At 40.1% G+C, this 16726-nt stretch overlaps 1 protein-coding gene across 1 annotated transcript in view; it reads left to right on the forward strand.

Moving 5' to 3' along the window:
- LOC139449468 (von Willebrand factor A domain-containing protein 3B-like) overlaps window positions 1-16726 on the forward strand; it is a 521695-nt gene that overhangs the window by 415111 nt on the left and 89858 nt on the right. The window lies entirely within an intron of this gene.

The raw sequence follows: 16726 nt of genomic DNA on the forward strand, positions 1-16726 counted from the left end.
ATCTATTAATTCAATAATTTTATAAACTTATAACTACAGTCTGCGATCATATTTCACATTTCAGTGACCAGATACATAATTTGTTTTGAAGAAATACTTTTTTATCTCAGTCCCACATCGGTGCTCTCCGTAAATTTTACGGAGAACCACGATGTGATCGGAACATGAAATCTGAAAGGCTTGCGCAATATTACAAAATTACATCTGCGCCTATTATTTTTCATAAATAGTCCCAAATTAGATCAGTTTGAGGTTCCAAATTAGAACATAAATTTACGATTTATAAATTGAGCTTGAAAAAAGATTTCTCTTTCAGCGAATGCTAAAACTAAGTTCAATATCTAAGTGAGAATTGGTTTGGATCGGGGGTCGTTTCGGTGGATTTATTTAGCATAATTGTTATGGAGACAATATAGAGGGCTATATTTTAAAAATATATTTATGTAACACAAACAGATCTAAAGTGTACCTACCGTTTGTTCAGGAACATACGTTGTCATCCTTGCTGAACTCAGAGTCGGCGTAGATTCTATCTCGATGAAGGTTTGGTGACTTTCTTTTTCAGTTTTTGCTTCTCTTTCAAATTATTATTTTTTATCGATAGATTAAAATATTATTCACTAGATCTATTTCCCGCAATGTTATTGAAAATAGAATTCTCCGACACACACTTTGACAATGGGTCCACATCGAACAAGTCAAAGAGCAAAATAAAAACGTGTCAATCAAATCTTTAGATTATATTTTGCAAAGTAATAAATGAAATCAACAAAATTATTTATCTGTCTAAAAGTTGTCAAACTTAGATATAAGTTATCATTTCCATCTTTTCGTGCGATCGCGTGTGATGCGAGTCAAATGGCATCGCGGCTTTTAATAGTTTTATCGCCTCGATTTCTCCACAATGTTTAATGTCAAATATATGCAAGAAAAATCTTTGTCTCAGCTCGTAACCTGGCACGATACATCCACGAAGTTTCATATTTTTAATATAGATCGCGATTTCCTGCTTAAAACGTTCAGAACCACAGGGCCACGTATAGCCATACTATACTGAATGTACTGATTACACTTTTTTAAGTGTAATCAGTACAGTCAGTATAGTATGGCTATACGTGGCCCTGTGTTCAGAACAACACGATTTAACAAAAACCTTTCGTCAAAGTCTGATATGTACGCGAGTATCGTTGCTGTAATTGGTTGTATAAGGTCACGTGCTCAATTTGACCAATCACGAATCTTATAGCAGATTTCGGCAAGAAAGCGTCAGCAGAAACCAATAAAATAGCATGTTATAGTAATGTAAATACTCAAGGCGAGTTGACTATCGTGTAGATGACAAAATAAACGTTGAAGATAATGGTGTGTCACATGGTACGTGTTATTCATGCGAAGCTTCGAAAACGGAGATATTTCTTCATGCTACAGAGTGGACAGCCACTGTCATCGGGAAAATGATGACAGGTATTATTAATAATTCTTTTGAAAATAATTTTGCGATTAGAGTCTAGATCTACGTATACAATAAATATGAAAAACAACAACAACAATAAATAGGTAGATCCACGGACGTATATATACGTCTTTGGTAGATCTAAGTTCTGAAAATCGTCAAATTTTTGTTTCCTCTGTCCTTATTCTGGACGTTATGAATGTGTAAGCTTGGATTATTTTTATTTACAACACACTTAATTTAGTTGTAAATGCATCATTTAAATAATGTGATAAACATAACTTTCATTTGGGGGGGGGGGGGGGGGGGGGGGGTGAAGAGGGACCACACCCAATGGACACAGAACAGCTACAATTAAAATATACCAGTTGTGAACAGAAGCTCATAAATCCTGAGACTATTATAACTGGTATTGCAGTACTTACTAAGGTACAAAGACAATGAGTAACTTGAGTAATGTGTTTGAATTTTCTGATTGATCATTCATTCTAAGTATAATTTAACTTGAATAAACACTATGACAGTCACTTGACTTGTATTTGAATTATGATTATAACCATTAAAACAGCCAATCATGTATTTCCTGGCACCCCTAAAAATGTAATGGCACACTTAATTTGACATAATTGTGCCCATTGGCAAACTTGAAATAAATTTAATTTCGATCCCTGTCATGTATATCTTGAGCCACAAATTAGCCACTATGTCTACAAGTAATATTACTTTATGTTGCCTTTTCTTATATACCTTTTTCTGAGGAGACTGTTATATGGCACACGGACACTGTTACTTTCTGATTGGAATTTATGAATATATTGTACATTTCTTTTTTTCTGATTATTGCATACTGATAATTCCTGCATTTGTTTTAACTGTATTTAATAGAAATATACCTCGAAGCATTAATTGTGTTGGGTATTTAATTATTAATGTCCTTGCTGACATATATAGGATTTCTAATTCATTGCATGTGAATGTTTTAGATAAAGAGCTTTAGTATTATCCTTAAAGAAAATTCAAAATAAATAATAATGATCATGTCATCTCTTCCAAGCAAGGGACCTAGTTTTCCGATGTATTGATCTGTATCAATTGAAAGGAAGTCTTTGAAAGATATATACTTACAATATAGTTTTGGCTAGTGAGGATGCATTCACATCATCATTGCAAACCAGTTATCAAGTTGCCTTGTCAGGAAGTCTCTGAATAGTCTTTGCAAAGTTCTTTCGAAAATTTCCACAAGCAAAGAAGACTCCACAGTATCTTTTCAATTTTGTTTATTTGTAAAGAAGTCTCCGAAAAGTCCCCACAAATGTTTTTGTAGGGTCTTCGTTAGTGAGAATGCACTCAATACATCCTTGCAAACAGTCAGCTATTTTATTGCCTTATGGGGAAGTCTCCGAATAGTCCTCACAAAGTCTTTGTGGGGTCTTCGCTAGCGAGGATGCACTGATACATCTTTGCAAACCTTCAGCTACTTTATGGCCCTTCTGAGGAAGTCTCCGAATAGTCTTTGCAAAGTTGTTTTGAAGGTCTTCGCTAGCGAAGAGGTCTCGGAGACATCTTAAGAGATCTCCTAAGACATCCCCTGCTAGTGGAGATGCACTAGAAACGTCATCGGTAGGTTAATGCCTTTGTGGGGAAGTACTTGATTATTCCCCAGAATAGTCTTCAATGGGTCTCCGCAAAGTCTCGGCTAGCCGAGACCATAAAAATTGGCTAAAATCCCACAAAAGATGCATCGGGACGGTCTCGGGGCGGTCTCGGGTACATCTTTTCTGGTTTTTTTTTTTGTAGTTTTAGCTGTTTTAACTAAGCTTTGTACTTTGTGATTTAGTTCATGTGCTATCTTTTGGTGTTTGAAGTCACGTTTGGCTTTATTGAATGCGGATTTGCGTTTATGTCTAGTTTGTTCTATCTCCTCGTTCCACCAAGGAACCGAGGGTTTGCCTATGTTGGTTGTTTTGAAAGGAATGGAGTTTTTAGCTGCGTTTATTATATAGTCAGTGAGGTTTTTACAGTAGATTTCGGGGTCGTTACTTTCTAGGTCAGCTAGGTTAGCCTGGTTGCAAATTTCCTGAAATTTGTCCCAGTCGGCTTTGTTGTAGTGGAATTTAGGTTCCTGGTTTTGGGTTGGTGTTGGGATGTTTACGTCTCCTATAGTTATATTTATGGGGAAGTGGTCACTACCTAGTGGTACCCCGTGTACTTCCCATTGAATACTTTGGGCTAAATCTGGGGTGCATATGGTTAAGTCGATAGCCGACATTTTGTTGTGTATTTTGTCGTATCTAGTAGGTTGGTTGTTATTTAGTAGTATTAGGTCATTTTGTTCTATCCATTCTGAGATGAGTTTTCCATGTTTATCTATTTTATCTTCTATACCCCAGGTAGGGTGGTGGGCATTAAAGTCTCCTAGGAAGATTGTAGATTTATTGCCTATTTGGAGGAGGGTGTTTAAATCCTCAGGTTTGACCTGTTTTTCTACCCATTGGTATATATTTATGATATTAATGTTTTGGTTATTTGTTATTGGGATACCGTTTGCTTCTAGGTTTGGGGTGATTATTTTTAGTTCTTTGTAGCTTAAGTCTTCCCTGACGTATATGATCTATAGGCCGCCTCCGGCTCTACCTGGGTTTGTTTTGGCTCGGTCAGTTCTTATTGAGTTATAGTTTGGTAGGGTGAATCTAGATCTAGTAGAGAATTTAGTTTCCTGTATACAGACTATGTGTGGACCTTTGTCTCATTTAAATTTAGCTTTTAATTCCTGGCCGTGGGAGGCTAATCCATTGGCGTTCCACTGAAATATATTTAGTCCTTCCATTTTCGGGGGATGAGAGGTTATTAGTTTGTTTTGAGTTTTAGGTTGTGGTTAATTGCTAGCTTCCCTAAGTTGGGAGAGAAATAACTCAAAGGAAAGAGTTGTGAGTTTTAGTTTTTGTGCTACTAAGTGAAAAGCTTTAGTACTAGCATTTGGTGAGTTTTGCTGTTGTTTGTTGTTGCATTAGGTGTTTAGGAGGTCGCCTTCTGCCTAGGCAATTTCGGCTGACCTGTCCCTCTTTGGGACTCCTGTGTGTGAGAAGGGTTCACATATCTATTGTGATTTCGGTGTTCACATAATTTCTGTTTTTGCATTGATATGATTTCTATTTTCTTATATTGATATGATTTCATTTTTATCCTTGGCTGCTCTGTTTATATACGTTCGAGCAGCTGTCCATCTCTCAGAAATAGAGTTAGTTTGGCCTTCGCTATTGCATCTCTTGGCTTTAGGAGATCTATGACAGATAGCGGATCTAAGTGCAATTCTTGTTTTAACCTAGCCCGGGCTGGGGCATGGTCTTGACATTCTAGTAACAGGTGGTCAATGGTTTCAGCCTGATTGCAAGATGAACAAACCTTGTCATAGTGCTTTTTGTGACCAAGTCTGAGGCGTGAGATAGCAGTTTCAATTTTCCTTTCATTTGAGTATGAGTTTGGCTTTTGTTGGACCTTGGGTTGAATTTTGTATAGCCATCTGCCGATCTTACTTGCGTCCCATTGGGCTTGCCATCTTTTTGCTATGGAGGCTTTGATTTTGCTTTTTATCTCTAGTTTACTAAAGGGAATAGGCTGTATATCCGCTTTGTCTAGAGCTAGCTTCGCCAGTGAGTCTGCTTTTTCATTTCCATGAATATCTATGTGAGAGGGGATCCAACACAGCTCCACCTGTTGCCCTTGGTCCGATAGTTTTGTATATTCGTATAGAATATTGTTGACTGTGTTTGGCCTGGAGTTTGAGTTTCTCCCACTGATGGCCTGAAGTGCACTTAGCGAGTCTGATAGGACGACTGCCTTTGCTTCCGGGAGTTCCGGTATGAGTTTGAGTGCATGATGAATTGCCTCCAATTCAGCCGTGAATACTGACTGACCATCAGGCAAGCGAACTGAATGTGCTTGGGGTTTGGAGCTGTGGATATGGATCCCGTAACCAGCACTGTTGTTGATAGGATTCTTGGATCCATCAGTGTATATATGGGCCCAGCTGTCCCAGGTAGTTTGAATTTTAGTGATAGCTACTGATCGTAGTAGGGTTGGGTTTTCTCTTTTAGTGACTTCTGATGTTAAAGCAGTGTCAACTTTGGGAGTTTGTAAAGTCCAGGGAGGGTGTAAACCTTTGAAGTGACTTTCTGGAGGCTGAATGTCATCGCAATTGTGACTTCGAATGAGTTCACGCACTAATATCCCAGATGGCTTTAGTGAGGGATTTTTTCGAGCTAGGGCTTCATCTCGAGCGTTTTTGTCTTGCCATATCATTTTAACCAAAGGGTTTGATGTTCGTCCCCAGAACGATAATATTGCCTGCTCTCTTCTTAGTTTCAATGGGAGTTCTCCTGTTTCTACTTGTAGTGCTTCTAGTGAGGTGCCTGTCGCTGCGCCTGTGGCCAGCATTAGGGCTTTGTATTGTATTCTGTCTAGGCGCCTCAAGACAGTAGTTGATGCTGAGTGAAAAGCCTCACAACCATAGTCAATTTTTGATCTGATAAGAGCTTTGTAGAGGTCCAGCTGAGTGTCCCTCGATGTGCCCCAAGATGTGCCTGAAATTGCCCGTAATACGTTCAGGTCTTTTTGACATCTGTTTTCCACATATTCTATATGCTTGCGCCAAGTGAGGTGTTGATCAAGGATAACTCCAAGAAATATTGCAGATTTTTCGAATTTGATAGGTTTGCCTTTTATGGAGACACGGGGTATCATAGCATCTTTCCCCCGGCGTTTGAATAGAACTCCAACCGTTTTTTCACTTGAAAGGGTGAATCCCCATTTATTGCACCATTGATCTACTCCGTCCAGGGCTGACTGGAGTTTTTTTCTGATTTGTGAGATATCTCTGTGCTTTACCCATATTGCTCCGTCATCAGCGAACTTAGAAGTTTGGGTAGGAGAGTTGACATGGTCAAAAAGATCATTGATCATGATATTAAACAGGGTTGGGCTTATGATGCTGCCTTGTGGCGTGCCATTGTCCAGTGCCATAGGATCCGATCGATTGTTCCCTATTTTAACTGATAGCGACCTGTCTTGCAGGAAGCTGTCTATGAAGTTTGCCATGTTCCATTCAACTCCATTTTGTGATAGTTTTGAGAGGAGTCCGTCATGCCATACCATATCGAAGGCTTTGCTGAAGTCCAGAAATACTGCGGCTAGGTATTGTCTGTTTAATTGGGCTTTTTTTATTTCATTTTCCAGTCTTAGAATATGATCAAGACACGAGTGTCCCTTCCTGAAGCCACTTTGGTCAGGTTTTATGTGATTGCCAGTTTCAAGATGATGCATGAGCCTTTTTGTAACCATGGCTTCCATGGCTTTGCACATGTTTGAGGTGAGTGAGATCGGTCGATAAGAGTTTGGTAGGGCTTCTTCTTTCCCTTGCTTTAGCAGCGGGATAACCGCAGCATGTTTCCATGCTTTTGGGACTTCTCCTTTGGACCATATCGTGTTATACAACTCAGTGAGTAAGCCTTTGGTTTGATCAGGTAGGTTTTTCAATATCTCGTAGCTGGTTGTGTCAAGACCAGGTGCTGTGCCTTTTCTATGTTGTATCGCATCATCAAACGCATCATCACCGTAAATGGTATATTGTATACCAGATGCTTGCTTTGCGGCCGTTTTGAGATCTTAGGCATAAGCATTTTTTCCTGTTTGAATTCTTCGCTGCAATTTGTGTTGCTGCTGACAGATGAGAAGTCCTGAGCTAGAATGTTGGCCTTTTCTTTGACTGTATGGGCGTTGGCTAACTTGGGAATTTTTGTGGGTTTCCGCTTACCCCTGATTGCGTGTATTTTGCTCCAGACTGTTTTAGCATTTGTTTTCTCATTAAGGGATTTGCAGAAGGTCTGCCATGACTCTTTTTTAGAATCGTCTATGAGTTGTCTTACTTTCGTCCTGGCTGCTCGGACTTGGGCAAAGGCTGATTTATCCCTTTTTGACCTATTTAGGGCTTTCTTTCTCACTCTCCTAGCTTTTGCTATTTCCCTGTTCCACCATGGTACCGGCGTTTTGCCAGTTTTGTGGTCTTTTTTGGAATTGATTTTTCAGCTGCGGCAATAATTGCTGAGGTGAGATTTTGGCAAAAAAGGTCAGGATCATCCAAGGCAATTTCTGAGGACTTGAATGATAAACATTCCTTCCTGAATTTAGGCCAGTCAGCCTTTGCATAGTCCCATGTGGGCTGAGGATTGGGCTGTTCCTCTAATTGTGGTGGGCTACCTATGTAGGTGAGTATAGGAAGGTGATCGCTTCCCCAAGTGTCGTCATGGACTTGCCATTGGCAATGTGAGGCGAGGTGTTTGGTGGCAATTGTAAGATCAATTGAACTCCACGTGTTGTGGACTTGGTCATAACGTGTGTGACTGCCGTTGTTCAGAGTTATGAGATTGTCGTCCTCAACCCATTTCTCTACCATTTTGCCGTATTTGCATGAATCATTCCTGTCTTCCCAAAGAGGGCTGTGGGCATTAAAGTCACCAAGGATTATCCCATTTGTGCCTACTATTTGAGCTAGTCTTGTTAACTCTTCCATGTTCGTTTCATGGGTAACCCTGTGATATATGTTAGCTATGCGTAATTCGTTGCCATTTGCCAGTTTTAGGGAGATTACTTGGGTTTCAAGGTTTCCTACGTTTGCTTCAATATTCTTGGAGGTACAGCTGTCGTGGACAAGGGTGATTGGTACCCTCCCTTGTTGCCAGGCATAAGTCTTTTTCTGTCTTTTCTATATTGGGTGTACCCAGGTAGTGTGAATTTGGCTTTTTCACTGAGTTTAGTCTCCTGTATTAGAATGACATGAGGCTTGATCACCTTTTTTTTGACGAGTGCAGTCAGTTCATTGCCGTGGCTCTTAAGGCCATTTGCGTTCCACTGTAGTAAAAGCAAGTCCATGATAATTTATAGATGAGCGCTTATTGAGTTTTAGGGCATACCCTATTTAGGAACTGTTTCTTTGTTCCTTTGTATTTCATTATTTTGGAAGCCAGTTTGAGGATACAGGTGGCTTTGGCTTTGACACTCATTTTTCTGCTTGTAATTTGGATCAATGCCGTTGCAATGAACTCTACAACTTTGTTTGTGTTCTGAGCCTTTTGTTTACCATGAGCTGGTGTTTTCTTAGCCTGACTGATTCGTTTGCTGTGTTCCTCAGTTTGAGGATTAGAAGGCATGGGGTTTGATTGGGGAGCTTGGGTCTTTTTCCCCTTGCGTTTTGCAGTGGCTTTGTGCCTGTGAGCAGGCGGATCAGTGCTCACAGATTCGATTGTTTGCTCAGTGCTCACAGATTCGATTGTTTGCTCAGTAGAGTGATCAGTAGTCGCTTGGGTTTTTTCGACCTCATTGGGTTGAATAGATTTGGATTCAGATTGCTGAGTAGGTATTTTATTTATACGTTTGCTGATGAGCAAGCGTTTAGGACATTTCGGCGCCAAGGATGAATGACCCTCTTTCCTGCAGTTTGTACACCATGTGTTGCAGTTTTCTTTGCAAGAAACTCGGGAACAGTTTTTGCACTTGGGTGGCTGGTTACATGATGTTTTCGTATGTCCATAGAGCATACAGTTTGTGCATTGGGTTGGCCTTTTTCTGTATGGCATTGTTTCTATGTCCTTACCACCTAGATTAAGGTGGCCGGGGACTGACTGTCCAAGTAATGTGAGTATCACTACTCGTGTGTTGTTTGTGCCCATTGATTTGATCCTGAATGCCGACAGGATTGTAGGTTGGGTGACTTTCTTTTGAGCTTGACAGACAATTTGATAAAGCTCGTCGTCATTAATTTTTTTGTCAAGATGTACCGCACATCTGACATTGCTAAGCCACTTTGGGGTATCCCATTTTAGTTTGATCCCGTTTATGCTTTTGGGCATATCAATTGACTCTGTGAGGTTGTCCCCGACAACAACATACCCTCTTCCACACTTATTTATTCGAATAATATTTTTGTGCTTCAGCTCTTTGGCAATATCTTGAGCTGTTAGGATCTTATTAAGATCTTGGGAGAAGTCTGCGCTAAAGACTACTTTTTCCCATTTGGTTTGTGGTCTTCTATTTTGCTGTGTCATTGATTCTGATGAGACCATTTTTTGTCTTTTCTGTACCATTTTAGCCTTAGGTGGGCTAGATTGAGGCTGTTTGCGTTTAAGCATGCCTTGAGCCCATAGGGCACTATAATCGATATTTTCTTTGTTTTTAGTTCCTGAGAACGTGAATCTGTCCTGAAAACGGTCAGGGACATTTAGCGCGGCTTGACTATAAGTCAAGTTGGCTGTTTTTTTGGCAGTTTTTCTGGTGACCAGAGTGAAGGGATTCCCTTCATTTGGGTTGGGCTGACCCATTCGAGAACTGGGCTGGTTCTCTTGAGAGTTGGGCGAACTCTCTACGATTGTAATTTCTGGACATAAGTCCGCCATCTCCATTTCCAAGTTCATATTTGTCAGTCCCAGGGGCCTGGGTGATTGACAACCGTGCAGTTTAAGCTGGTGAGCGAACCGAGCTTGGTAGGCGCGGAGGGTTGTGTACAGTACGGGACCTGTGACACAACTGGGTTGCTTGACTGACTGATATAAAAGATTTAACGTGCGCTTTCCGACTACAGCGTATTTCGCACACGGGCCTGGTCGGACCATTTAGTGTATTCCGAGAAGGGTGAAAGTGGTGTGTGCAACCCAAGAGGGGGCTTTTAGGGGTTGCTTATATTGATTTTTTGAAATTTTTAAATTTGGAATAAATGCCGAGGTGGGTGGAGGAGGGAACTAAGGGAGCCGGGTGAGGTGGGTGTTTGTATGTTTATTGGATTTTGAATTGGTAGATTAATTAATTTTTAGATGCGCTTAATTAGGTCTGTTTTGATTAGGAATACGCCTAGGGCCTTGAAGTTTTCTAGTTTATTTTGAGGGTTTAGTATTTCATCTAGAGTAGGAACTTTATTTAGATTGAGGGCGGTTTGTAGTGTGGTTCTGTGTGTTTGATAGTGGGTGCAGTGAATGAGTGCGTGTTCTGTGGTTTCGGGTTGTTTGCAGTGGGGGCAGTTGCCTGTGGTGTGTCTTTTAAGTTGTTTTAGGTGGTTATTTAGGTTGGTGTGTCCTGTTTGGAGTTTTGTAATTAATCTGTCAATTTTTTTAGAGGGGTGTAGGATTTTAGGTTTGGCTAGTGGTTTTCTGAGCACTTTTTTGATTTGGCTATTTGAGTTTTGATATTGATTATGCCATTTTTTGGTTATTTTTTGTTTGTTTACACTTTTAATTTCTGATTTTGAGATGGGTAGGTTTAGGCTTATTTCTGGTATTTTGAGAGATAATTTAGCTGCTTTATCGGCGCTTTCATTGCCGTAAATTCCTACGTGGGCGGGGATCCACAAGAAGGTTATTTGTTTGCCTGCTTTTGTTAGGTCGTTGGAGCTTTTAAGTATTTGGTTTATTAATTTAGGTCGTTTTTTGGTATTTTTGTTTTGGAGGGCTTGTAGTCCACTAAGGGAGTCAGTGAGAATTAGGATTTTTTTGTTGTTTTTAGATTGTTGGTTATGCAGGGCTGAGGCCATGCCCATAAGTTCGGCCGTGAATATAGATTGGTTGTTAGGGAGTCGGTAAGATTGTGTGGATATAACTGGTTGTGAGGTATGGACTCCGAAGCCTGTGTGGTTGGAGATCGGGTCTGAAGATCCGTCAGTGTATATGTGACACCAATTTGGCCAATTTTCGTGTATGTATGCAAGTGTGGTGGTTTTAGCTATGTTTGGGTCGGTTTGTTTATTTATTTGGTTAGCTAGCGTTGTGTCTATTTGGGGTATTTTGAGTTTAGGGGTGAAGATATTTGATTTTTTGCAGTTTTGTTTAAGATTTTGAGTTTGGTGTTCATTGAGGTAGTTAGTTATTCTTTGGGATATTGGGGTGAGTAAGGGGTGTTTGCGAGCTAGAGCTTGGTTTCTTGGGCTAATGTTTTGGTTAATTAGGTTTTGGATGAGAGGGTTTGTTTGGGACGCGGCCCAGAAGTTAAGGCTTAGATGTTCCCTGCGTAGATTTAGTGGCATTTCTCCTGTAAGGGCCTGAAGTGAGGTGTAGGAGGTGCCATGTTGGGTGCGTGTAATTAGTTTGAGAGCCTGATATTGTATTGAGTCAAGTTTTTTAGAAAGAGAGTTGTTTAGGGTATATATGGCACAGCCGTAGTCTAGTTTTGATCTAATTAGTGTTGTATATAGTGAGAGGAGAGTATCTTTGGAGGCTCCCCAGTTAGAGCCGGTGAGACATCTTAATGTGTTAAGGTCTTTGCTGCATCTAGTTTTTAGGTTTTGGACGTGAGCCTCCCAGGTGAGGTGTTGATCGAAAATAAGTCCTAAGAATTTTGTTTGTTTTTGGAATTTGATTGTTTGGTTGTTTAGCTGGAGGATTGGGTAGGCAGGTTTCATGTTTTTATGTTTGAATACTACTCCTGTTGTTTTATCTGAGTTAAGGGAGAAGCCCCATTTGTCTGCCCATTGTTGTATTTTATTTAGAGATTTTTGGATTAAGTTTTCTGCCATTTTAATGCTTTTAGTGCGGATCCATAGGGCTCCGTCATCCGCGAATTTTGAAGTGTTTAGTTTAGGGGATAATCCCTCGAATAGATCATTTATCATTATATTGAAGAGGGTTGGGCTGAGGATGCTGCCCTGGGGAGTGCCATTTTCTAGGGGACACTGGTCCGATAGTGTATGGTCTATACCCACGGTAATTTTGCGATTGTTTAGGAAATCTTGGATGAAGTTTATTATTTGACCTTTTAGTCCTATTTTTTTTAGTTTTTGTATTAGCCCGTGGTGCCATACCATATCGAAAGCTTTAGAGAAGTCGAGGAATATGCCTATGGTGTATTGCTTGTTTAGCTGTCCTGTTTTTATATCCTGTTCTAGTCGGGCAAGGTTATCGAGAGTTGATCGGCCAGGAGTGAAGCCGCTTTGGTCAGGATTTATGATGTTGTTTTGGTCTAGGTAGTGCTGTAGCCTATTTTTAGTCATAAGTTCCATTATTTTGCAGAGATTTGAGGTTAAGGAGATGGGCCTATAGGAGTTTGCCTGATCTGCTGGTTTATTTGGTTTAGGTATTGGGATTACTAGAGCTTCCTTCCATGAGGATGGGACCTGTCCGTTTAGGTAGACTAGGTTGTATAGTTTAAGTAAAGTTTGGAGTAGTTTGGTAGGTAAGTGTTTGATTATTTGGTAAGAGGTGAGGTCTAGGCCAGGGGCTGTTCCTTTTTTTCTATTGTTTAGTACGTGATTTAGTTCTTCTATGGTGTAAGGTTGATTTATTTCTAGGTTGTCTTGTCTGTTTTCTTTGGAGAATTTGGTTTCTTTATTTAGTTTATCTTGGAATTTCTTACTGAAGTTACTGTTGCTGCTAACTTTAGAGAAGTGTTTGGCTAGGTTGTTGGCCTTTTGGGTGGGGTTAGTTGAGTTGTTTATATTGGGGCTTTTTTTGTGCCGTTTGATGCCTCGGATGGCGTGAATTTTGCGCCACACCTTCCTAGCGTCGGTGTGGTGATTTAGCTCCTCACAGAATTTTTTCCAGTTTTTGGTTTTAGCAGTTTTAACTAGGTTTTGCACTTGGTGGTTAAGTTCATGAGCTGTTTTGAGATGAGAGGGGTCTCGTTTAGCTGGGTTGCTTATGCATGTCCGATATTTATACTAACTTATGTGGTATACTATGGGTTTGGGTAAGTTGACCAATCACAAGGTTAGGTTCTGTTGAACATCCATATTAGGGATTAACATTTATGTGAATGTTATTATAAGGTTTGGAACTATTTGGAACCTTAATTAAGATGTGTATCCTTTGACGCTAACTAGCTAGGAGGTGACATCTATTGTTTTAGATGATTAACACTAGGTAATTAGGGTGCTGTCTAGACTTATTGAATACAGAGGTAATTAAGTGGTAGAGACAATGTTATTTTAGGGTTATGTTTACTTAGTTGGATTATGGGGATTAAGGTTTGTTTACATTGATACTTAGACACCCAAATTAAGTCATAACTTACATGGCATTTAGATTAACAATATTTCAATAGGGATAATTATTGAATGTTTTGGTTTACGTGACAAAGTATTTATGTTTTAATATTTAGGTGATTTAGAACATTGCAATGATATTATATTTTGATATTTTGTGCATTAAAGTATATTTTATGAATAACTACCATTAAAGGTTTTCTAACAGTTGTTTTTAGTATATAGCATCATTACGAAACTTATGTACATATCTAATGCCCATGACATCACCCTCCGGTCCAAGAAGTTTGGTCTCCAAAGTTATGCAGCATAGCATGATTGGAGTCCATAAACCGAGTCTTTAAAAAAAAGTCACAACTGCAGGCTGACACTGTGGGAATGGATTGTTGTTGGTCTCCAAGGGGAAGAATGGGATTTCTTGTCCATTCCACTTGGGTGTTGGCCTGCAAGGAGTGTTCGTCCCTCTTGTCAGTGTGTGAAGGGGGCCAAGGCTACGGGTATGGACTTAGCACTGTACATGGATAGAGTAGCTGCATACAACCTGGATAATTGGAAAAAAAAGGTGTACATTTTTGTCACATTATCATTGTGATTTTGAATCAACAATTGCAAGTTTGCACTTGTGCAAGTGCTTTTTGCGGCATTTTAGTTAGAATTAGTATGTGCTCCTAAATGCATGTTACAGACATTGATTGATCAGTCCACTGTCAATGAAAGGGCGCAGGTGACATAGTTTCTGTGAGGAAAATTTCATAAATCAGTTAACATAATTAAAGAATTGCTCGTATACATACCCCTCTTCATTCATTGCTTGTATTCTTCTCAGGAAGTCACCTACATGTCTTGTTGAAACATGTTTTGTGTAATCAAAACAATAAGGTGCGAATGGGTGCGTATCGTCATGTGTTTGGTACACTATGACGTGACAGTCTAGTTGTGGTTCATATCCCTTCTTGAAAGCATATATGGGTGGTTGTGGTCTAGGGTATGGTTCAAAAAGCTCTGGCATTAGTCCATCTGTGACTTCAAGGAGATCATTAACTTTCAGCTAGGTAATTTGCTATATGGCATGGGCTGACAGATTCAAAGTAAACCGTCCAAGGTGCAGATGTGGGATCCGAAGGATGTACTTTCACATAGCAGTCGTTATCAGGGGTCATTTCGATTCCCATTACTTCTTCCACATCATGAAGTATTTGTCTTAAATGTTTAGGGTATGGTTGGAAACAGGGTGTTTGTGGGCGGGGTTTAATGGAGTTAACATTGGAACCTTGATTGGTCTGATTGAAAAACTTATGCTTTTGGAGGGGCTTTTTCCTACGTTTACCTGACATGCTCTCTTTGATGTGAAAATCCTTTCTTAGACTTTCTGGTATGCTCACATCATACACCCATGTAGTGCCCTTGGTGAGATCCTTCCATTTTACTCTGTAATATAACTTACCATTGCTTCGCTTTGAAGTGACAATTTTGTCTATGTCTTCTGCACTGAAAGCATGTGGGGGTGCGTGGTTGGTGGATGTTTGTGATGAACTAGTCTTTGGTGGTTTTGGAGCTCTTGAGGGCTGTGATTCTTTTGGTGCTTTGTTTGCTTTGGCATGTTGCTGGATGTTTGTAGCCATTTGTTTGTTGTTGGTGGTGTGGGGGACTTCGGAGTTTGTTGTTGACTGGTAGAACATTTTTCTTTCTTACCCTTCTTCTTACTCTGCTTCTTGTTATCAACCGTTGTAAGGTCTGGTGATGACGGTGATTGACTGGTAGGACTAGGAGGGGGACCTGTCTGAAGGTCAGGATCCTCATCAACTTCTTCAGGGTCAATGTCTTGATCATTATTCACAAGAGGCTCAAGTGGATAGGCTGGACGATCAGCAGGGTCAAAGTAGTGTTTCAGTCTGTTTGCATGGACTAAGGCCTTGTGTCGCTTATCATCTGAACATCTTCGTAACTGATAAGTATAGTTGGATCCTAGATATACAATGTAGTAAGGGCCATACCATTTCTTAGTTAACTTGTTTGAAAGACCCTTTTCCAATTTGTCTGTGACTTATCACAGTAGGCTCGCAGGGACTGGCCAATGAATGAATTCATCCTCTCGACGCAGCTGTTTCACAAATGGCTTTAAGTAGGTTAGACATAAAATTTTGACCTCTATCCGAAATCAAGGTACGTGGACTTCCAAAACGGCAGAATATTTCTTTCACCATGACATCTGCTTCTTCACTGGTTTCCTGGGTTTTGAGGGGAAAAGCCTCATGCAATCTGGATGCAGCATCTGTACAAACTAAAATATATTTAAACTTGTCTGGAGTAGTGGGGAGGGGGCCTAAAATTTCCACATGCCATCTTGTGAAAACTTCTTCAACTGGCAATGGTTGTAGTGGAGCATTCTTACCATGATAGTCTCACTTTGTCTGTTGAAATACTTCACAGGTCTGCACATATGTTGCAACATCTGAATACATGCTGGGCCAAAAGTACTTGGGTCACATGGTGTTGTGCGTCCTTTTTTTTCCATGATGACAACCGCCAAGCTCGGAATCATGGTAAGCAAACAATAGATCTTTGCGTAGTGTACCTGGAACACCTAGTTGCTTCAGAAATTTCTGGGAGTGACTTTTGTAGCGCTGTGGGACAAACCTATATAATATGCCATTATCTATTTCAAAAAGGCTAGATTCTGATATTACATTGTGCCTTTACTTTTCATCATCTGGAAGAATGCTATCTTACTTATAATCAAATATTTGGCTATAGTCAGGACAAACTCTTTGTAAGTGGCGCAGATTTGGGTGTGATTGAAGATTAGCTTCAATAAGAGCATCACTTGTAACATTGGCATCAGAAGCATGTAAAGAAGCAACAATATTTATTGGTGGAAATGGATGGTAATCTTCTTCATACTCAAAAGTTGCTGACCAGTGCTTGGTTTGTTCCTCTGGTTGTACTGTGAGGATAGATGTGTCTGTACCTGGGGATAAATGGTTTTTGTTAGTTGGCATGCTGTTTGTATGCTTTGTATTAGTTTGGGTACCACCTGAGACTGTCTGGATTGTTTGTTCTCTATCAGGATTTGTCTGACTGCCACAGTTGATGTTGACTTCATACTGGCGACGTGACAAGGCGTCTGCATTACCATGGGACTTGCCACTCTTGTGAATGATATCAAAATTGTAGGTTGACAGTTCAAGTGGCCATCTACCTAATCTGCCTGCGGCATTTTTGATTGATTTAATCCATTTCAATGGTAGATGATCTGTGAA

The sequence above is a fragment of the Haliotis cracherodii genome, unplaced genomic scaffold, assembly GCF_022045235.1.
Source record: "Haliotis cracherodii isolate W230 unplaced genomic scaffold, xgHalCrac1.p SCAF_8, whole genome shotgun sequence".
In the NCBI taxonomy this organism is placed as follows: Eukaryota; Metazoa; Mollusca; class Gastropoda; order Lepetellida; family Haliotidae; genus Haliotis; species Haliotis cracherodii.